The 21,831-nt window shown below is 46.1% G+C and overlaps 3 non-coding genes across 3 annotated transcripts; all 3 read left to right on the top strand.

Annotated features, from left to right (window-relative positions):
- The first annotated feature begins 3,140 nt into the window (after window positions 1-3,140).
- LOC120934173 lies at window positions 3,141-3,272 on the top strand. The gene has a single exon (XR_005748322.1). It is a non-coding gene; the product is annotated as a U8 small nucleolar RNA (small nucleolar RNA).
- Window positions 3,273-8,950: 5,678 nt separating this feature from the next.
- Window positions 8,951-9,082, top strand: LOC120934165. The gene has a single exon (XR_005748314.1). It is a non-coding gene; the product is annotated as a U8 small nucleolar RNA (small nucleolar RNA).
- A 12,504-nt stretch (window positions 9,083-21,586) lies between these two features.
- On the top strand, window positions 21,587-21,718 carry LOC120934161. Its single transcript, XR_005748310.1, has one exon. It is a non-coding gene; the product is annotated as a U8 small nucleolar RNA (small nucleolar RNA).
- The last annotated feature ends 113 nt before the right edge of the window (window positions 21,719-21,831 follow it).

Below are 21,831 nucleotides of genomic sequence, written 5' to 3'. Positions count from 1 at the left end.
TTCTACTGATTAATTAATAGAATAAGTCCAGGTTCATGCCGGTGTGATGTGGGAACTGCAGCAATTGCTGTGTGGGTACTGAAATCACAGGCATTAACTTGCCAACTGCTTCAGGTGTTAACATGAAGTTAATGACACCTCCAAATCGGTTTGCAGAACGCAGCGCAAACTGTGATATCGGATGGATTTGAGTCGCATGAGTGTGAAAATCCGATTCCAGCATTCGCACAATTTTTGTGCGAATGCGATGCGATTTCAGCCGTTCAAACTGTAGGGCTGAATTTGCATCGCATGTGATGTGCACAGCAATGTGGTGCAAACACATAAGTGTTAAACCGGCCAGGTAAAAGGGTTATTTTTAAAAAAATGTTTGCCTGTGTCATTTAAATTAGATCAGTTTGAATTGTATTAAAATGAATAGACTTGCAGGGGGGGCGTGACCTGGCCGAGAGTAAAGATGGCCGCTTGACTCACAGGCTCTGCTCTTCCACCTCTCCATACAGACACTCCAGCCTTCCCAGTGCCAGAAACAGACCTCCAGACCAGAGGACAAAGCCCAGGACACCCTCCGTATTATGCCCAACAGGAAATCCTATGCCAAGGGAACCTGCCGGCTGGATTTCTATATGCAGCCCATACAAGCTGCAGACAAAGATGGCGCCGACCGGGAATGTGGAGACCTGGCGCTGCAGCAAAGCCAGACTGCTTCTCCCTCAGCTGAGCTCCCCTCATGCGAGATGGAGGAACTGGAGGAAACACAACCAGCTACAGCACCCTCCCCAGGGGACAGAGGTAAATGGACAGCAGACTCTCTGGATCTCTCTCCTACCAAACAGCCCCCTGTGAAAAAGCACAGCAGTGCTGGGACCTCTAGTTCCATACCAGAGCTCCAGTCTTCTCATTCCCTTGCTGCTTATCCCTCCACTGATAATCCAGCCTCAGAGCATGCTATCCAAGCCATGCTACTTTCTCTGCAGCCCGATTTTTAACGTCATCTGACAGTTTCCATTAACCACCTAAATGACCAGATTGCTAACCTGGAGGAATGCACAGATCACATTGAACAGCACCTTTACACTGCCATTAAAGCCCATAATAACATAGTGGATATCCAGGATGAGCAAGCCGCAACCATTCGCATGATGCGCCTGAAAATCGCAGACCTCGAGGACCGCTCTAGGCGGAACAATATTAAAATTAGGGGGGTACCTGAATCCCTTCCCCCCTCTGAAATGGTCTCTTATCCACATCAAATCTTCCGCAAATTGATCCCTTCTCTCACGGCTAATGATGTGCTCATTGACCAGGCTCACAGAATCCACACTCCTAGAGACATTCTGGCCCGAGTGCATTTTTCTCGCACCAAAGAAAATATTATGCGTGTACCAAGAAACATGCGCTTCCTCCCAGTGCTCTTTACCAAAATCTCATTGTATAATGATATTCTCTACCATCCCTCCTTGGTATTAACAGCTGTGTGGCTAGGATCCCATCCAGCCCGTTCTTTCCTTCCCACCATAAATGCTACAGTTTCGACATGGAAAGCCGTACAACAACTCTCTAGTGGCCTTCCCCCTTAAGTATTGTCTCACATTCTGCTTACAGCCCTTCAACTCCTCTCTCCTGACCTCCCTCTACAGCAATGGACTACAGCTCGCCTCCACAACATTGGAGATTTTTTCCAGGGCCAACAACTCCAATCTTTCCAGTACCTCTCTCACCACTATGGTATCCCTAACAAGGACTTCTATTTGTACCTCAGAATACAACATATCCTCTCAAACATCTGCTATACACCTCAATCACTAACTAAGGACGTCATCACTTTCTTTCACCTAACTCTCACCAAGCTCCGAGGTATTTTCCACTTTTATGATCTGCTTTCAGGCCCCCTCAAAAATGAAAAGTCCTCAGCCATGACTTACTGGGAAACCACCCTACAAATTTCAAAACGATATGTAAAATGGCATTGTACAAAACTTTGTAAATATTTTTTTTTCTTGAAATGTAATGTAATGTGACTATGTATTTATATGGAGTTTTAAATAAAGCTTTAAAAAAAAAAACTACAAATTTCAGTACCTACCTCCCTCTGGCACTAGGAAATTTGTGCTTCCACTACCTTTTCAAGGAACATTTCTCACTGGGAAGCAATGATGAAACTCTTGTACCGCTGGTACCACACACCCATAAGACTGTCTCGCATTTTCCCGATTCAATCACAGAAATGCTGGAGAAACTGCCATATTGATGGTGATATTCTCCATATAAGGTGGGAATGCCCCTCCATTGCTCCATATTGGAGGAGCATTTCCACTCTCATTCATGATGTTACCCAAACTCCTAATGCACTGGTCCCGCAGATGGCTCTCTTTGGTTTAGGACTCTCAGCATGGCCGACTCTGGAAACAGATCTCTTTTTCCACCCTTGGTATGGCCATTGACATAATCAATGATCATGCTCATATGGAATACCTCTTTGCCAAAATACATATGAATATTTAAAAATTCCACCGACAATGGCAGTTCTGGTTATCAGACCCCAGAGCATAACTAAGTACCTAGCCTGCTGCCTAGTCAACTCTTAATTAGCTGTCGCACTTCCCCATAACATCTATTATATTTTACCTTTAGACCGTATAGAGCCATCCGGGTTTTATGGCTATCTACTAACAAAATCATATTGATCAGCTATACCCTTGACACAAAATAGCTGGTCTACCCTTTCCATCCCTATCCTCCCTCTCTCCTCAGTCTCTGTTCCCCCCTCAGGGTACCCCCCTAAGAGAATGGTTAATGGCATTTCTAACCCTACATTCCTTTTTGTTGAAAAGTACAATACAACATGTTCCTGCTCTTCTTCTATGTACATATATATTCTCATGTATTCACGTTTCAAAGGAAGAGGGCCCCACCTGCTTCAATTTCATATGCATTGTTTTACTCTTTGTATGTTAAAAGCCAAATTTCAATAAAAGAATATTGGGGGAAAAAGTGAATAGACTCAAAAAAGTGTAAAAAGGCTGAATTTTTTATTTTGGTAAATAAAATAAATAATAAAGCCTAACAGTAAATAATGTCTCCCTGAGCTGAGTGATGATGTCATAATATTGGGTGTTGTGTGAGATCATTACATTGTATTGTCAGTGAGGTCAATCCTTACCTGTTCCTCCTTATGGAGAAACAGAAATGATGAATGGAGGAGGATGAGTGCAGATTACACAATCTCCCCCACTGCCTTGAATGACAACTCAGGGTGGTGTAATTCTGACACCAATTGCTGACAATCATGACTTTTATTGGGTTAATAACAGAATGTTTCTACTGATTGATAAATAGAATAAGGCCGGGTTCATGCCGGTGTGATGTGGGAACAGCAGCAATTGCTGTGTGGGTACTGAAATCACAGGCATTTACTTGCCTACTGCTTCAGGTGTTAACATGAAGTTAATGACGCCTCCAAATCGGTTTGCAGAACGCAGCGCAAACTGTGATATCGGATGGATTTGAGTCGCATGAGTGTGAAAATCCGATTCCAGCATTCGCACAATTTTTGTGCGAATGCGATGCGATTTCAGCCGTTCAAACTGTAGGGCTGAATTTGCATTGCATGTGATGTGCACAGCAATGTGGTGCAAACACATAAGTGTTGAACCGGCCAGGTAAAAGGGTTATTTAAAAAAAAAAATTTGCCTGTGTCATTTAAATTAGATCAGTTTGAATTGTATTAAAATAAATAGACTCACAGGGGGGGCGTGACCTGGCCGCGATTAAAGATGGCCGCTTGACTCACAGGCTCTGCTCTTCCACCTCTCCATTTTTAACGTCATCTGACAGTTTCCATTAGTCACTTAAATGGCCAGATTGCTAACCTGGAGGAACGCACGGATCACATTGCACAGCACCTTTACACTGCCATTAAAGCCCATAATAACATAGTGGATATCCAGGATGAGCAAGCCGCAACCATTCGCATGATGCGCCTGAAAATCGCAGACCTCGAGGACCGCTCTAGGCGGAACAATATTAAAATTAGGGTGGTACCTGAATCCCTTCCCCCCTCTGAAATGGTCTTATATCTACATCAAATCTTCTGCAAATTGATTCCTTCTCTCACGGCTAATGATATGCTCATTGACCGGGCTCACAGAATCCACACTCCTAGAAACATTCTGGCCTGAGTGCATTTTTCTCGCACCAAAGAAAATATTATGCGTGTAGCAAGAAACATGCGCTTCCTCCCAGTGCCCTTTATCAAAATCACATTGTATAATGATATCTCAGCGGACACCTCACAAAATATTCAACCCCCAGCGCTAAAGTTTGGAAATAGGGCATGCTATCCACCCCCTTCCCCATAACAATGGAACCTGTCAGGGGTGCCCCTTAGCACCCCTAATCTTTGCACTGGTCATCGAACCCAAGCCATATGCTCACACCTCCACATTACAGGACTGACAGTAGGACAAGTATCCCACAAGATTGGCCTATACACTGACGACATCATGATTTGGCTCAAAGAGCCCCTCAAATCAATACCCCCATTATGTGAATTGCTCGAAGGTTTCAGTCCCATCTCGATGTATAAATTGAACCACTCGAAATCTGCAATGTTAGGAGTCTCCATCCCCCCATGCCTAAAGACAGAGATCTCTAAAATCTCCCCTTTTTCCTGGGCTCCCAATTCATCATTGACTTACCTGGGCATTCAGTTAACCTCTCCTTCTACAATGCTCTTTTGTACTAACTTTTTGTTGCTATGTCAGAAGCTACAAAATGTATCTAAATCACTGTCTATGGTGAAAATCTCTTGGGCGGGCCGCATAGCCCTGTCCAAGATGTCTTTGCTACGACATATATTGTACTTCTTTAGGACTCTCCCGCTACCCATCTTGCAATTGGACCTAACCAAGCTTCAAAAACTCCTCAACCACTTTATATGGGCTGCACGGAAACCCTGCATCAAAATGCCCCCCTCACCATCAGGCCCGGATTTACTCCCTTTGCCGCCCCAAGGCCGGGTCCTTCAATGCCGCCCCCTCCTGCGCAGTACGGGGGGGACATTATCCGCTGGGGGACTTTTTCGGCAGGACAATGAGAATCGGGAGGGGGGTTGCTGCTGCCAAGAACTATCTCACCTCCTCTTCCCTCTGTTTTTTCTCCTCTCACCATCTGCATGACAGGGGGGAACTCCTGATATGAAAGTGAAAGTGTCCTCTCCTCTCAGCCGCAGTGCCGCCCCTGCACCCACTGCCGCCCCGAGGCCTGGCCTTGTTGGCCTTGTCTGGAATCCGGCCCTGCTCACTATACCACAAAAATTAGCAGGGCTTGGAGCCCCCAACCTTAAGCTCTACTACAAGGCGACCATCCTAGACCAAGCAGAAAAATGGTGGTCTGGAGAATCCGGAGCTTCCTGGCTTCAAGTAGAAACTTCAGCGTTTCTCCACCATCCCTCCTTGGTATTAACAGCTGTGTGGCTAAGATTCCATCCAGCCCGTTCTTTCCTTCCCACCATAAACGCTACAGTTTCGACATGGAAAGCCGTACAACAACTCTCTAGTAGCCTTCACCTCAAGTATTGGCTCACATTTCGCTTACAGCCCTTTAACTCCTCTCTCCTGACCTCCCTCTACAGCAATGAACTACAGCTCGCCTCAACAACATTGGAGATCTTTTTCAGGGCCAACAACTCCAATCTTTCCAGTACCTCTCTCACCACTATGGTATCACTAACAAGGACTTCTATTTGTACCTCAGAACAGTGTTTCTCAACCTTTTTCCAGTCGGGGCGCCCTTAAAAAGTATTTTCAGTCTTGAGGCACCCCAGTCCAAGGCTTGGTTCACATTATGGTGTGTCGCAGAACACGCGCAAAATCGCGCTCATTCCTGACACACAGAATAATGCTCTGCTCTTTAGAGGTACCATTAAAGGTACCATTAATTCTTAATGGTACACCCACACATTGGAAAATGTGGGGTGCTTTTGCTGCAGTGCAATTAAAAAAAAAAGAAGAAGGTTGGGGACTTGTTTCCCTGCATTTTTGTGGGTACAGAAGCCCATTGAAATGAATGGTCTGCCGTACATGCAGCTGCACAGATGTGAACCAAGGGCTTGTTAACATGTCAAAGGGGCGGTAAAACCACATGGTTGAGACGTTTTTACCACCCCCAACTTCTCTACCTTTAGCTGCAGAGGCAGCAGCTGGGGTGTTCACATGCTGTGGCTGCAACTGGAGGTATACCGAAGGTGAATGGGGGTGCACTGCAACTACCCCGCAACTGTGTGCATTGCACGGTTGCGGTGTAGTGATGCTGCATTTACGGGCTTAAAACAGGTAGTAAAGAGGCAACATAATGCCTCTTTACGGCCTGTCAAATGCCTCTGAAAAGCGATCTGTGCATGGATTGCTTTTCAGAGAAGCAGCAGTCCTTGCTATCAAACAAGCCCTACAAAATCCATTGTCATGGTACAGGAATGGGGGGGGGCAGGATTAAAAGTAACATACATACAGACTACAGACACAGGCTTACACATGCATACACATACATACCAGGGTTGCCAACTTTCAGTAAATTTACGAAGTTTGTAAAATCCGTACTTTTTTCATCTGTCCTTGAATGTCCATTGCGGACATGTAGGCTGCATGTCTGTAACTGACATTCATGGACAAATGCAAAAAGTATGGATTTTACAAACTCTTTGTAAATTTACTGAAAGTGGGCAAACCTGATACACACACACGCACACAGACAGACAGTCACATGTGCACACACACACATACAGACAGACAGACAGTCACATGCGCGCGCACACACACACAGACAGAGTCACATGTGCGCGCGCACACACACACACATATAGACACAGTCACATGCGCACACACACACACACACAGTCACATGTGCGCACACACACACACATACAGACAGACAGACTACATGCATGCATGCACACACACACACATATAGACACTGTCACATGCGCACACACACACACATACAGACAGACAGTCACATGAGCACACACACACATACACAGTCACATGTGCACACACACATACAGACAGTCACATGTGCACGCACACACACACATACAGACAGACAGTCACATGTGCACACACACACATACAGACAGTCACATGTGCACACACACACGCACACATACAGACAGTCACATGTGCACACACACACGCACACATACAGACAGTCACATGTGCACACACGCACACATACAGACAGTCACATGTGCACACACACACACACACATACAGACAGTCACATGTGCACACACGCACACACACACACACAGACAGTCACATGTGCACACACACACAGAGACAGTCACATGTGCACACACACACAGACAGTCACATGTGCACACACACACACACAGAGACAGTCACATGTGCACACACACACAGACAAATGTATAAAGCCATTTTAAAAAAAAATAATGTAGCTTCTAGCTCAGTACCTTTTCAGATTTCTCTTTAGCCGGGTACTGCACTCTAGGGGGAAGCAGAGAGCACAGCACACTCCTCTGCACTTCACTTTCATTTTTGAAGCCGACAGAGCTTCTCACAGTTCGGCATGAGAGCTCATCTGACAGCCTTCTCTCCACTGACCCCCACGGCACACCTGAAAACCTCTGACGGCACACCAGTGTGCCGCGGCACACTGGTTGAGAAAGGCTGCCTCAGAATACGACATATCCTCTCAAACATCTGCTTTACACCTCAATCACAAACTAAGGACGTCATCACTTTCTTCCACCTAACTCTCCCCAAGCTCAGAGGTATATCCCACTTTTATGATCTGCTTTCAGGCCCCCTCAAAAAGAAAAAGTCCTCAGCCATGACTTACTGGGAACCCACCCTACAAATTTAAATACCTACCTCCCTCTGGCACTAGGAAATTTGTGCTTCCACTACCTTTTCCAGGAACATTTCGCACTGGGAAACAATGATGAAACTCTTGTACCGCTGGTACTACACACCCATAAGACTGGCTCGCATTTTCCCGATTCAATCACAGAAATGCTGGAGAAACTGCCATATTGATGGTGATATTCTCCATATAAGGTGGGAATGCCCCTCCATTGCTCCATATTGGAGGAGCATTTCCACTCTCATTCATGATGTTACCCAAACTCCTAATGCACTGGTCCCGCAGATGGCTCTCTTCGGTTTAGGACTCTCGGCATGGCCCGACTCTGGAAACAGACCTCTTCTCCCACCCTTGGTATGACCATTGACATAATCAATGATCATGCTCATATGGAATACCTCTTTGCCATAATACATATGAATATTGAAAAATTCCACCGACAATGGCAGTTCTGGTTATCAGACCCCAGAGCACAACTTAGTACCTAGCCTGCTACCTAGTCAACCCTTAATTAGCTGTCGCACTTCCCCACAACATCTATTATATTTTACCTTTAGACCGTATAGAGCCATCTGTTTTTTTTGGCTATCTTCTAACAAAATCATATAGATCAGCTATACCCTTGACACAAAATAGCTGGTCTACCCTTTCCATCCCTATCCTCCCTCTCTCCTCAGTCTCTGTTCCCCCCTCAGGGTACCCCCCTAAGAGAATGGTTAATGGCATTTCTAACCCTACATTCCTTTTTGTTGAAAAGTACAATACAACCTGTTCCTGCTCTTCTTCTATGTACATATATATTCTCATGTATTCACGTTTCAAAGGAAGAGGGCCCCACCTACTTCAATTTCATATGCATTGTTTTACTCTTTGTATGTTAAAAGCCAAATTTCAATAAAAGAATATTGGGGAAAAGAGTGAATAGACTCAAAAAAGTGTAAAAAGGGTGAATTTTTAATTTTGGTAAATAAAATAAATAATAAAGCCTAACAGTAAATAATGTCTCCCTGAGCTGAGAGATGATGTCATAATATTGGGTGTTATGTGAGATCGTTACATTGTATTGTCAGTGAGGTCAATTCTTACCTGTTCCTCCTTATGGAGAAACAGAAATGATGAATGGAGGAGAATGAGTGCTGATTACACAATCTCCCCCACTGCCTTGAATGACAACTCAGGGTGGTGAGATTCTGATACCAATCACTGACAACCACAATTTTCAATAGTGCAACAGCAGAATAATTTTACTGATTAATAAATAGAGATGTACAGAACTGTTCGCCGGCGAATAAATTGTGGCGATTTTTTCGCGTTCGCCGATGCGCGCGAACATATGCGATGTTCGATCCGCCTCCTATTATTTTTCATTGAGCAAACTTTGACCCTCAATGTCACAGTCAGCAGACACATTCCAGCCAATCAGCAGCATACCCTCCCTCCCTGACCCTCCCACCTCTAGGGCAGCATCCATTTTAGATTCATTCCGAACCTGCATTCTTAGTGAGAGGAGGGATAGTGCTGCTGCTGCTGAATTGATAGGGAAAGAATAGCTAGAGTAGTGTTTTCAGTGTCCTGAACGACTCATCTGATCTCTGCTGTAAGGACAGCACCCCAAAAAGCCCTTTTTAGGGCTGGTAACCCCAAAAAGCCTTTTTTAGGGCTGGTATATCAGTCTGCTTTTTTTTCTCTGTAATCTTATCTCATTGCAGTTGCCTGCTAGGAAGGCAGCCTGTGTGTGTGTCAGGATCACAGCGTACACTGCCCAGTGCCATCCACCACTCATCTATCTTGGTGGCTTTTTTTTCTCTGTAATCTCATTGCAGTTGCCTGCTAGGAAGGCAGCCTGTGTGTGTCAGGATCACAGCGTAAACTGTGCCCAGTGCCATACACCACTCATCTATCTTTCTTGGCACAGTAGATAACATTTAAAAAAAAAAAAATTATTACTGCAATATAATTGCAGTCAGTTGCCTGTCTGCCAGCGTGTGTCAGGGTACAGCGTACACTGTGCCCAGTGCCACCCACCACCCATCTGTCTTGGTGGCACAGTCGATAACATTAAAAAAAAAAAAAATTATTACTGCAATATAATTGCAGTCAGTTGCCTGTCTGCCAGCGTGTGTCAGGGTACAGCGTACACTGTGCCCAGTGCCACCCACCACCCATCTGTCTTGGTGGCACAGTCGATAACATTTAAAAAAAATAAAAAATTATTACTGCAATTTAATTGCAGTCAGTTGCCTGTCTGCCAGCGTGTGTCAGGGTACAGCGTACACTGTGCCCAGTGCCACCCACCACCCATCTGTCTTGGTGGCACAGTACATAACATTTAAAAACCCCTAAAAATTTACTGCAATAGAATTGTAGTCAGTTGCCAGCGTGTGTCAGGCTCATAGTGTAAACTGTGCTCACTTGCCCAGTGCCACCACTCATATATCTGGTGGCATAGTATATTAAATTTAAAAAGAAAAAACACAATTTTGACTGCAATAGAATAGCAGTTAATTGTCTGCCGGCGTGTGTCAGGCCTACAGCGTCTACTCTGCCTACTTCCGCCAGTGCACAGTGCCACTCATATCTGGTGTCACAGTAGCTTGCACGCATAGTACAACTAAACAAATAATAAAAAATGACTGTCAGAGGCAGGCCACCCCGCAGGGGCTATCGTGGTCGTGGTGCTGTGATTCCCTTTGGCCCTAGAATAATGCCGAGTGTTCAGAGGCCACGTACCCTGAACTCGAAAAGTTCTGAGGACATAGTTGACTGGCTAACACAGGACACCCAATCTTCTACAGATTCTGCTCATAACCTTGACACACCATCCTCCTCCAGCTCAGCTTCGGGCACCTCTCAAGTTACCACTCGCCCGCATGCCGCCACCACCAACACTAGCATCACAGCTGCTTCACTTGATCCGTCAGAGGAGTTATTTACACATCAGTTGGAAGAAATGAGTGATGCGCAACCATTATTGCCAGAGGTTGTAGATAAAAGGGATATGACTCAGTCAGGCAGCATTACACACATGGACGTATGGTGTGATGATGATGTACCCGCTGCTGCTTCATTTGCTGAGTTGTCAGATACAAGTGAAGCGGTTGATGATGACGATGTGTCCGGGGATGTCACGTGGGTGCCCGCTCGAAGAGAGGAAGAAGAGGGGGAAAGCTCAGATGGGGAGACAGAGAGGAGGAGGAGACGAGTTGGAAGCAGGGGGAGGTCGTCGCAGGGAGCAAGTGGCACAGTCAGACAGCATGTATCGGCACCCAGGGTCAGCCAGACAGCATGCCAATCAACACATGCTGTTGCCACCACCAGAATGCCGGCATTGCAAAGCTCAGCAGTGTGGCATTTTTTTTGTGTGTCTGCCTCTGATAACAGTGATGCCATTTGCAACCTGTGCCAAAAGAAACTGAGTCGTGGGAAATCCAACACCCACCTAGGTACAACTGCTTTGCGAAGGCACATAATCGCACATCACAAACGCCTATGGGATCAACACATGATGAAGAGCACAAGCAGCACACAAGCTCAAAGCCACCATCCTCCTCCTGCTGCAGCATCTTCAGTCACATCAACCACTGCTGTCCTCCTTGCCCCCTCTCAACCATCCGCCACTCCATCTCTCACCATCTGCCCACAGTTTGGTGTCTGTCAAGGACATGTTTGAGCGTAAGAAGCCAATGTCACAGAGTCACCCCCTTGCCCGGCGTCTGACAGCTGGCTTGTCGGAACTCTTAGCCCGCCAGCTTTTACCATACAAGCTGGTGGAGTCTGAGGCCTTCAAAAAATTTGTAGCTATTGGGACACCGCAGTGGAAGGTACCCGGCCGAAATTTCTTTTCACAAAAGGCAATCCCCAACCTGTACTCTATTGTGCAAAAGGAAGTCATGGCATCCTTGGCACACAGTGTTGGGGCAAGGGTCCATCTGACCACTGACACCTGGTCTGCAAAGCACGGTCAGGGCAGGTATATCACCTACACTGCGCATTGGGTAAACCTGCTGACGGCTGACAAGCATGTAATGCGTGGCTCTGCAGAGGAGTTGGTGACACCGCCACGACTTGCAGGCAGGTCTGCTGCCACCTCCTCTACTCCTCCTACTCCATCCTCTTTGATAACCTCCTCGGCTGAGTCGTCTTCTGCTGCTGCGTCTTGCTCCACATCAACTTCACCCCCCCAGCTCCCCAGGGGCTATTCCACATCACGCATACGACAGTGTCACGCCGTCTTGGGGTTGACTTGCCTGAAAGCAGAGAGTCACACCGGACCAGCACTCCTGTCCGCCCTGAACACACAGGTGGATCAGTGGCTGACTCCGCACCAACTGGAGATCGGAAAAGTGGTGTGTGACAACGGAAGCAATTTGTTGGCAGCATTGAATTTGGGCAAGTTGACACATGTTCCGTGCATGGCACATGTGATGAATCTGATTGTACAACACTTTGTGCATAAGTACCCAGACTTACAGGATGTGCTCAAGCAGGCCAGGAAGGTGTGTGGCCATTTCAGGCGTTCCTACACGGCCATGGCGCACTTTTCAGATATCCAGCGGCGAAACAACATACCAGTGAGGCGACTGATTTGCGACAGCCCGACACGTTGGAATTCAACACTCCTAATTAGTGTTGCTCACGAATATTCGCATTGCGAATATTCGACTCGAATATAGCATATTCGAGAAATCACGCTATATTTCGAATTTCGCGGTGAATATTCGCAATTCCGAATATTCGCATTTTTTCAATTTGATTTTTAAAACAGATCACATCCTATCGACGTCTAAAAGCATTGCTGGTATGATTAGAGACCCTGGGCTGAGTAGCTAAGCTGAGGCGATCCTTTTATGTTGCCAAATTGAAAAAAAAAAAATTGCGATTTTTCGCTAATGCGAATGCGAAAATGATTGCGAATTTTCGATAACTGTGGTAGGAGAACTCTGATTGTCTCTGATGCAAAAGGGGGGGGGCTTTGTGTATGTGTATGTTATGAATATTTGTATGTTTGATATTATTATTTTTTGTAAGAAGGAAAAAATTGCGCATACCTTAAAAAAGGGAAGAATACAGCAGCAACTCAAAAATGTTATACAACATAAATTAATACAAGACAGAAAATGGAGTCGCTCTACAAGAATAAAAAATATGTCTAGTGACAAGACATGTGGGCAAATTATAAAATAAGCAAGCGCAAATAACTTGTGAAATACACAGTGAAACAAATATATAAAGAAATATAGTCCCAATAATAGAAAAATAATCTTTCATAAAAATGTCTTTGATATGTGAAGTGAAAAAAAGTCCAAAGCATGCAGCATGAACGTGTTCAATCTTCAAGGTGTTTGATTGACAAATGGCGGTGACAGATGGATAGAGTAAAGAATCACCACCAATGCAAAACACTTTTTATTTTCTATTGTAAAATATCAAGAATATTCTGAGCCAATCAGAGTGCTCCTTCCGCATTTGCCGAATATTCGCAATTATTTTGTATTGTAAAATATCAAGAATATTCTGAGCCAATCAGAGTGCTCCTTCCGCATTTGCCGAATATTCGCAATTATTTTGTATTGTAAAATATCAAGAATATTCTGAGCCAATCAGAGTGCTCCTACAGCATTTGTCGAAATTGCGCAATAAATATCGCATTCGCATGTTGCGATATTTCGATAAAATATCACGAATATTCTGAGCCAATCAGAGCGCTCCTCCAGCATTTCTCGAAATTGCGCAATAAATATCGCATTCGCATGTTGCGATATTTCGATAAAATATCACGAATATTCTGAGCCAATCAGAGTGCTCCTACCGCAGTTATCAAAAAATCGCAATTATTTTCGCATTCGCAATAGCGAAAAATCGCAATCATTTAATTTCGATAAAATATCACGAATATTCGAATTTAGCGAATATATCTCGAATATTCGAATATATATTCGAGATATATCGCGAAATCGAATATGGCATATTCTGCTCAACACTACTCCTAATGTTCGACCGCCTGCTCCAACAAGAAAAAGCCGTCAATGAGTATTTGTATGACCGGGGTGCTAGGACAGCCTCTGCGCAGCTGGGAATTTTTTTGCCACGTTACTGGACGCTCATGCGCAATGCCTGTAGGCTGATGCGTCCTTTTGAGGAGGTGACAAACCTAGTCAGTCGCACTGAAGGCAGCATCAGCGACATCATCCCATTTGTTTTCTTCCTGGAACGTGTGCTGCGAAGAGTGCTGGATCAGGCCGTAGATGAGCGAGAGGAAGAGGAAGAGTTGTGGTCACCATCACCACCACCAGAAACAGCCTTCTCAGCATCACTTGCTGGACCTGCAGAAACGCTGGAAGAGGAGTGTGAGGAAGAGGAGTCAGAGGAGGAATGTGGCTTTGAGGAGGAGGAAGACCAACCACAGCAGGCATCCCAGGGTGCTCGTTGTCACCTATCTGGTACCCGTGGTGTTGTACGTGACTGGGAGGAAGAACAGACCTTCAGTGAGATCAGTGAGGACGAGGAACGGGACATGAGTAGCTCGGCATGCAACCTTGTGCAAATGGGGTCTTTCATGCTGTCGTGCCTGTTGAGGGACCCTCGTATAAAAAGGCTGAAGGAGAACGACCTGTACTGGGTGGCCACACTACTAGACCCCTGGTATAAGCAGAAAGTGCCTGAAATGTTACCGAATTACCGGAAGTCGGAAAGGATGCAGCAGTTCCAAAATAAATTAAAAAGTATGCTTTACACAGCATACAAGGGTGATGTCGCAGCACAACGGGAATCTAACAGGGGAAGAGGTGAAAGTAATCCTCCTCCTACCATGACCACGCCGGCAAGGACAGGACGCTTTACAGACGTGTTGTTGATGGAGGACATGCGGAGCTTTTTCAGCCCTACGCGTCGCCACAGCCCTTCGGGGTCCACCCTCAGAGAACGAATCGACCGACAGGTAGCAGACTACCTCGCCTTAACTGCAGATATCGACACTCTGAGGAGCGATGAACCCCTTGACTACTGGGTGTGCAGGCTTGACCTGTGGCCTGAGCTATCCCAATTTGCGATAGAACTTCTGTCCTGCCCCGCTTCAAGTGTCCTTTCAGAAAGGACCTTCAGTGCAGCAGGAGGTATTGTCACTGAGAAGAGAAGTCGCCTAGGTCAAAAAAGTCTAGATTACCTCACCTTTATTAAGATGAATGAGGCATGGATCCCGAAGGGACTGACAGTGGGCGATATATTTGACTAAAGGCCTGATGAGATGAGCTTCCTTGGGCTACAAATGGTCCACACGCTGCTGTATTTTATCTCTACATGCCGGATGACTTGCGTGGCTTATCCGCCACCAACTAGGGTTCAAGCCTCAATGTTTTAGTGCACTTTCTGCCTGGAAAACGTCAATTTTTCTGGCCGCTGCTACAGCAGCAGCTGCAACAATACTTAATTTTTTAGACATGTGTACATGCCTAATTTTTCTGGCCTCTGGTGCTGCACTGTGGCTGCAAAAACAAAACAAAAAAAAAGGCACAAACATGTGTCAATTCCCCTTCGTGATCGCTACCTTGTTGTGGTGAAGGGGCTTGCGTATCACGATGAAGCGACCACCTCTATGAGTGTGTTGGCAATGACAATGCTGGCACACCCCAGATGATAAGGTCGTTGCTTCATTGTGATCAGACCAAAAGCGATCAGCTGGATAATTTTGCATAGAAAAACCATTAAATTTCTTTGTGATCATCTAAGGTGATCATTAAAGCCTACTAGGCCAACAATGGGCCCACACTGCAGAATCATTGTTTTCTGGGTCACTTAACTGTCACTGAACTACCTCAGCACGACCATAGGCTTTGAAAAACCCCCATCGCCTGCAATCTCAAAAACGTTCATTGACGTCAGTGAGGACAAGGAACGGGACATGGCTAGCTTGGTATCCAACCTTGTGTAAATGGGGAGTTTGCGGTTGTGCAAATGGACTGTTTGCAGGTGTTTGCGGTGCGTTAAACGGGGAGTTTGATCTGTCAGAGTTTGGTCTGTCACTGTGAACCCTAACCCTATTACAGACAAGGTTAGGGTTACAGATAGGGTTAGGGTTACAGATAGGGTTTGGGTTAGGGTTACAGATAGGGTTAGGGTTACAGATAGGGTTAGGGTTACAGATAGGGTTAGGGTTAGGGTTACAGATAGGGTTAGGGTTACAGATAGGATTAGGGTTAGGGTTACAGATAGGGTTAGGGTTACAGATAGGGTTAGGGTTACAGATAGGGTTAGGGTTAAAGAAAGGGTTATGGTTAAAGAAAGGGTTAGGGTTAGGGTTACAGATAGGGTTAGGGTTACAGATAGGGTTAGGGTTACAGACTGTAACCCTAACCCTATCTGTAACCCTAACCCTACCCTAACCCTAACCCTAACGCTATCTGTTACCCTAACCCTAACCCTATCTCTAACCCTAACCCTAACTGTAACCCTATCTGTTACCCTAACCCTAACCCTATCTGTAACCCTAACGCTATCTGTTATCCTAACCCTAACCCTAACCCTTACACTACCTGATCGATATAACATCATACTTGATGTTTTAGAGCACGTTATTCCAAACAATTTATGAATGTTAGGTGATTTATACCCCTTATGGATTAAAAACGGACTCTGCGACAACTACGTAATTTTCCATTGGAGTTTTGCCATGGATCCCCCTCCGGCATGCCACAGTCCAGGTGTTAGTCCCCTTGAAACAACTTTTCCATCATTATTGTGGCCGGAAAGAGTCCCTGTGCGTTTTAAAATTCGCCTGCCCATTGAAGTCTATGGCGGTTCGCGCGGTTCGCGCATGCGCGAACATATGCGCAAGTTCGTAATAGGCGTTCGCGAACGCAAAATTTTAGGTTCGCGACATCACTATTAATAGATAGAATAAGGCTGTGTTCATGTTTCTGTAGTATGGGAACTGCAGCAATCTTTATGTGGGTGCCCAAATTGTAGGCAGTTCTTTGCTGACTGCTTCAGGTGTTAACATAAAGTTAACGACGCCTCAAAATCAGTTTGCAGAATGCAGTGCGAGTTGTGAAATCGGATGCAATTGAGTCGCATGAGTGTGAAAATCCGATTTCAGCATTCCCACCATTTTTGTGCGAATGCGATGCGATTTCAGCCCTTTTCCAACTGTATAGCTGAATTTGCATCGCATGTGATGTGCAAAGCAATGTGGTGCGAACCACATGCGATATCGGGCAACACATAAGTGTTGAGTTATGACTAAGCATTAGTTCTTAATGCGAAACGCGTAAGCTGTTCATCCCACTGCTTGCTGTTTGTATGCTGTGCATTTTTCCTTTTTAATAAAGAGCACGTCTTCCTTTTAAAAGACCTTTTTGGAGTGCGGCTGTTCATCTATTCTCTCATCTGCATAATCCTACGCATTGCCAGCACCCGTGTGGTTCCTGAGTGGACATTTGATTACCTGCCTGTGCTCACCTGGAGCGGCGGTCCTCCTATCTGCTTCAGGTTTTAACATGAAGTTAATGACACCTCCAATTCAGTTTGCAGAACGCAGCGCAAACTGTGATATCGGATGTAATTGAGTCGCATGAGTGTGAAAATCCGATTCCAGCATTCGCACAATTTTTGTGCGAATGAGATGCAATTTCAGCCGTTCAAACTGTAGGGCTGAATTTGCATCGCATGTGATGTGCACAGCAATGTGGTGCAAACACATAAGTGTTGAACCGGCCAGGTAAAAGGGTTATTTAAAAAAAAAAAATGTTTGCCTGTGTCATTTAAATTAGATCAGTTTGAATTGTATTAAAATGAATAGACTCGCAGGGGGGGGGGGGGCTGGCCGTGAGTAAAGATGGCCGCTTGACTCACAGGCTCTGCTCTTCCACCTCTCCATACAGCCGCTCCAGCTTTAATGGCAGTGGAAAGGTGCTGTTCAATGTGATCCGTGCCTTCCTCCAGGTTAGCAATCTGGTCATTTAAATGGTTAATGGAAACTGTCAGATGACGTTGAAAATTGGGCTGCAGAGAAGGTAGCATGGCTTGGATAGCATGCTCTGAGGCTGGATTATCAGTGGAGGGATAAGCAGCAAGGGAATAAGAAGACTGGAGCTCTGGTGTGGAACTAGATGTCCCAGCACTGCTGTGCTTTTTCACAGGGGGCTGTTTGGTAGGAAAGAAATCTGGAGAGTCTGCTGTCCGCTTACCTCTGTCCCCTGGGGAGGGTGCTGTAGCTGGTTGTGTTTCCTCCAATTCCTCCATCTTGCATGAGGGAAGCTCAGCTGTACTAACTTTTTGTTGCTATGTCAGAAGCTACAAAATGTATCTAAATCACTGTCTATGGTGAAAATCTCTTGGGCGGGCCATATAGCCCTGTCCAAGATGTCTTTGCTACGACATACAGTATATTGTACTTCTTTAGGACTCTCCCGCTTCCCATCTTGCATTCGGACCTAACCAAGCTTCAAAAACTCCTCAACCACTTTATATGGGCTGCACGGAAACCCTGCATCAAAAATGCCCTCCTCACCATACCACAAAAATTTGCAGGGCTTGGAGCCGCCAACCTTAAGTTCTACTACAAGGCGACCATCCTAGACCAAGCGAAATAATGGTGGTCTGGAGAACTCGGAGCTTCCTGGCTTCAAGTAGAAACTTCAGCGTTTCTCCACCATCCCTCCTTGGTATTAACAGCTGTGTGGCTAGGATTCCATCCAGCCCGTTCTTTCCTTCCCACCATAAATGCTACAGTTTCGACATGGAAAGCCGTACAACAACTCTCTAGTGGCCTTCACCTCAAGTATTGGCTCACATTTCGCTTACAGCCCTTCAACTCCTCTCTCCTGACCTCCCTCTACAGCAATGGACTACAGCTCGCCTCCACAACATTGGAGATCTTTTTCAGGGCCAACAACTCCTATCTTTCCAGTACCTCTCTCACCACTATGGTATCCCTAACAAGGACTTCTATTTGTACCTCAGAATATGACATATCCTTTCAAACATCTGCTCTACACCTCAATCACTAACTAAGGACATCATCACTTTCTTTCACCTAACTCTCCCCAAGCTCCGAGGTATATCCCACTTTTATGATCTGCTGTCAGGCCCCCTCAAAAAGGAAAAGTCCTCAGCCATGACTTACTGGGAAACCACCTGTAGCGATACCCCCGAAGGAGCCGCTGGTTGATTTGGGAATCGGCCTACTAAGTTACCCTGGCAGTGTCTAGGGGTGTAACAGTGAGAATAGCAACAGTGAGTGGAGGTCCAGACATTCAATAAAAGGTTTCAATGCTTTATTGCCCAGGCCAAACACGGCCATCAACACAATTTGGGGATATAAAAGTTGATGAAGGAAGAAGAAGAAAACCATGCGGTATCGGGCCCGGATATAGAACTGAGCAGTACACTGCTCTGCATCGAACCAATTTAGTTACGTTGCCACTCTACTCTGAGTGGGTGATGTGCCCCCGGACAGACCCCCTATGATAGGCCTGGCAGCCGGAGCGTCACTTAGGATAATACTGGGAGGAACAGGTCTCTCACACAGACCTGTCTCTAGGGCCCCTGCCACGGGCCAATTTCAATAGAGGACTTGAGTGAATAAGGAAAGAGAATCCTCCCTGTAGACTTTTCTATGAATGGTCCCCGAATGACAGCAAGCATATCTGTCAGTGGTCCGGACACCCGATCCCAGGCTGGGATTCTTTCAATAGGCCTTGGAACCCAGTGGAATGCTGAGGTCCCTTCTCTCATCAGGATGAGGTTCATTGCAGAGTTCAGCTCTGGCCAGGTGGGCCGCGCCGGCGGGGTCCATGGATGCGCGTACCCTGAAGGTAGGACCTCAGCACATGACCTCTGTTCCAGATATACCCTCCCCCAGCATGCCCCCGCGAGGGAAAACATCCTCTAATTGGCTGCTGAGAGAAGATCTGCTCTGCCAGAGTTTCAAAGCTTTATTCCAAGGCCCAAACTGGCCAACATCAACAGGGCACACGACAGGAAAAAGGCTGATGAGCGTAGAGGAACTTTAGTATCAGGCCTTTGGATGTTAGGAGAGAGCAAGCCTGCTCTCAGCAATAATGCAGATAAATTCGTCGCCACCCAATCAGGGTGGGTAAAGTGCCCCCGGACAGGCAGTTATCTCAGGCCCTGCAACCGGAGCGTCACTTGCAAACAAAATGACTGGGAGGATACAGGCCTCTGCCACAGGCTGGACAATTTAGGATTTAGAAAAGTCAGTTTGATCAGATCCTCCCAGTAAGTTCAATCAATGTCACCCACTGACAGCTTGAGCATACCTGTCATACGGTGTGGTGACTGGATCCCTGGTGGTTCGTCTAGGCTTTCCGGACAACCTCTGGTTCTAGGTTCTCCCGAGCCAATTCCCACCGCACAGCTTCTATAGCTTGGGATCCTTTCAGCAACAGTTTGGGACCCAGCAAGCCGCTGGGGTCCCTCTCTAATTAAGGTGCATGATGCATGACCTCGGCATGGCGGGGCCCATGGATTTGCGTACCCTGAAGGTGGGTACCGCACCTGGAACTCGGGCCCCGCAAGAACAACCTGCCAAAAGCGGCCGCCGCAGATATATCACCCTTTCCAGCATGCCCAACGAGGGAAAAAAAACCCTGATTGGCTGCTGAAAGGAGGTGGATCCCCCAGAACCCCTCTAGCGCCAACTGCCGCCCAGGGGTGTCAACGCACCCCTGGCGCGCAGACTGACCTACAGGAGAGATTCTGGAATTGGCAGCAGCCTAAATTTCCATAATTCGTGAATGGGAGTGATTAAGCCTCCCATTCCCCACAAATTTTAGTTTAGCGCCCATACTGAGAGTAGGGGGGCGCTACATAAGGTGGGAATGCCCCTCCATTGCTCCATATTGTTGGAGCATTTACACTCTCATTCATGATGTTACCCAAACTCCTAATGCACTGGTCCCGCAGATGGCTCTCTTCGGTTTAGGACTCTCGGCATGGCCGACTCTGGGAACAGACCTCTTCTTCCACCCTTGGTATGGCCATTGACATAATCAATGATCATGCTCATATGGAATACCTCTTTGCGAAAATACATATGAATATTGAAAAATTCCACCGACAATGGCAATTCTGGTTATCAGACCCCAGAGGACGCACCCCCGGCCAGGTCGTCCGTCTGGGACGACAGACCGATGACCCCGGTCCAGTGGTGTCTGTTTCTTAAGCACCCCTCCCCAGCATGCACAGTGGGACGATCACCCCCACTGATTGGCTGTCGAGGGGGACACCCAATACACCCTGACTCTGCTGCTGCCACCCTTGGCCTGGAGTGATAACAACACCCCCAGGCGAACATTGGTGGTTACTCCCAGCACAGCCATGGCTGAAACAGAGGCTAAATTTAGTCAAAATTACACATGCCTGAGTCAACTAACACTCAGACCCCCTATAAATTTAAAGCAGCGCCTACCCGACAGGAGCAGTCCGCTACATAACAATTTCTCTGCATCCTCTGGCTTGTCACTTCCTGCATGCAGCTATCACACAGGAATCATGGGAAAGGAATCCTGGGTCATTTATAGTAGATCAGTTTGAATTGTATTAAAAGGAATAGACTCAAAAAAGGGTACATTTTTAATTTTGGAAAATAAAAGAAATAATAAAGCCTAAAAGTAAATAATGTCTCCCTGAGCTGAGTGATGATGTCATAATATTGGGTGTTACGTGCGAGCGTTATATTGTATTGTCCGTGAGGTTAATCCTTACCTGTTCCTCCTTATGGAGAAACAGAAATGATGAATGGAGGAGGATGAGTGCTGATTACACGATCTCCCCCACTGCCTTGAATGACAACTCAGGGTGGTGCAATTCTGACACCAATCACTGACAACCACAAGTTTTGTTAGTTTAACAGCAGAATAATTTTAATGATTAATAAATAGAATAACGCTGTGTTCATGCTTATGTAGTATGGGAACTGCAGCAATC

The sequence above is a fragment of the Rana temporaria genome, chromosome 3 (assembly GCF_905171775.1).
Source record: "Rana temporaria chromosome 3, aRanTem1.1, whole genome shotgun sequence".
NCBI classification, from domain to species: domain Eukaryota; kingdom Metazoa; phylum Chordata; class Amphibia; order Anura; family Ranidae; genus Rana; species Rana temporaria.
The sequence above is the reverse complement of the archived record's forward strand: the minus strand, read 5'-3'. Positions and strand labels throughout refer to the sequence as shown.